The sequence below is a fragment of the Nerophis lumbriciformis genome, linkage group LG11, assembly GCF_033978685.3.
Source record: "Nerophis lumbriciformis linkage group LG11, RoL_Nlum_v2.1, whole genome shotgun sequence".
Classification (NCBI taxonomy): Eukaryota; Metazoa; Chordata; class Actinopteri; order Syngnathiformes; family Syngnathidae; genus Nerophis; species Nerophis lumbriciformis.
In genome coordinates this window covers 24,643,328-24,645,487 of record NC_084558.2, presented here as the reverse complement: position 1 = coordinate 24,645,487, position 2,160 = coordinate 24,643,328, and the positions used below count along the sequence as shown (strand labels likewise).

The window sequence follows — 2,160 nt, the reverse complement described above, 5'->3', positions numbered from 1 at the left end:
TACTATCATATTTGTACATATCATATTTGCTGATGCTGTTCTGTTGTTGTTGTTGTGTTTGTTCTTGATGTTGTTGTCTGTCTGTCTTATCCCCCTCTTGTCCCCACAATTACCCCCCCCCCCCCCGTCTTCTTTTTTTCTCATTCTATCCCCTCCTGCTCCAGTCCGGCTGCACCAAACATGAATATAAATCCATTTCATAAAGTCAAATACAAATAATGTAACAAGAGAATTATCCCACACTTCTCTTTTGTAAAGTAAATCTACAAATTTATGCTTTTCCAGTAACTGAACAGACTAACTTTGATCTTTCTGTATTAAATGCGGCCCTTGCAAAGAGTGTTTTATGTTTGTAGTGACAAGGCTGATCTGTATTCATCATGTATGTCTCTCTATTTAGCACTTAGGGTTTCTTAATTTGCGTCGGTTTGCGATCATTTCCCCCAATCAAGAGAAAACTGTAAAATGAGTATATTGTTAAGAGAAGCTCCAATGTCCATTTTCCTATGCAAATAATGCAATACAAAGTTGTTCTTTTTTCAAAAGACTTTATTTGTAATTCTTGATAGACATACAATATAATAATTGCCCCTCACATTATTTCATACTCTAATATGAACAACTGTAATGTATACAACATGTTGTACCCCCACTGATGCGGGTAGAAAATATATTCCATGGGTGAAGAACACATCCCTGCTCATCTTTCCCTTACATTTGCACCATTTCCCATTGCAGGTGAAGACCGGCACCTCAGTGGTGACCCAGTTCTCCAGTTGACCCAGAAGAACCCAAGTACTGCATGTCAGCAATTTAAAGCTTTGTACATGGTGAAGTAAACACATGAGTAGATGTCATGTGACTATCCTAAAATACGGGTGCTAGTTACAAAAAGACTGTTTATTTGCCATTAAAGCTCATTTTAAGTACATTTAACAGTCCTCAAGCTATACTAGGGTGTCAAACATTACAATTCAACTGTTTTAAGACAATAAATGTCACAGATTCAATGTTTAAAAAAAAATAATATACAGTATATTGTTTGCTTTGTGGTACATAAAAGTTGAGTTCATGTTTACCATGTAACGTCACACATCTCTGACATGAATTAGTATTTCAAGGGAGAAAAATCCATCACAAATACCTTCTTTGTGTTTGGTTTGGTCTGTGGTGACGTCCCCCATGTTAGTGTAAGCAGGGATGGTTCTTATGGGTTAACAGAGAACACTGACTTCACTACAAGGCTCCTCCACTGCAGACCACATTCAGGGAGTTCTGGCATCTTGGATGTAGACTGATCCAGACCTAAGTACTGGTAATATCATCTGAAGTGGGTTTTATCATCAGTCAGTGTTGGATGGAACAACATGCTTGGAGTTGCTATCTTAAGTGAGAAGTTATCTGTTCAGTGGCATATGATGGAACTTAATACCATTTTCTATCAAGAGGAAACCCCTTGGCGAGATATCTTTTATAAATATACACATAGTTACACCGACTTGTCTCTGCTGATGCACCAGGGTGTGACCAGTGTGGAAGAGACGTACTACTACACAGTGCGAGGACAGGCCGCTCATGACACTCAATTCTCCCACGTTTCTCTACGACTTGCCATGAACACGACCTGCCGAGAACAGCAGCTCTGATGCGCTTATATACAAACACCTGTGCATTATCAGTGGTGGACGTCACGTAACTTTACATCAGGCAAGCGTCGGATGAGCCACTTTGCGCTTCTTGTGTAACGTCGATATTTTTAAGTCACATCTTTGCATTTCTCTGAAATTGAAATCCTGATTACACTCCGCTATGATCAAGTGATCTCTGCGTAGTGTTTCAATAATTTTACTATATATTCCAAGTATAAGTTGATGTGTATTCTACAGTCAGACTTGTTGCAAATACTAATTAAAGAGGAACTGCCCTCTTTTGTTTTAAATGTTGCCTAAAGTTCACGATCATTATGAAAGACAAGAAGATGAATGTATTTTTTGGTAACACTTTAGTGTGGAGAACATATTCACCATTAATTAGTTGCTTATTAAAGTAACAAAGACTTAGAGTTCTTTGGACACTAGGGGAACATATAAGGGTTACTAATAAGCAATAATTCTGAGGTTATTGAGGGAAGACTCTTAGTTAATGGCTTCCTGGTTGTAT

At 38.1% G+C, this 2,160-nt stretch overlaps 1 protein-coding gene across 1 annotated transcript in view; it reads right to left on the bottom strand.

The window, feature by feature from the left end:
* Positions 1-885: 885 nt before the first annotated feature.
* The window catches only part of LOC133610604 (dual specificity mitogen-activated protein kinase kinase 4-like), a 24,029-nt gene continuing 22,754 nt past the window's right edge, over positions 886-2,160 (bottom strand). Inside the window, exon 12 of the mRNA XM_061967021.2 lies at positions 886-2,160. This exon is cut by the window's right edge and continues 1,199 nt beyond it. The gene's annotated coding sequence lies outside the window, so the exon portion shown is untranslated.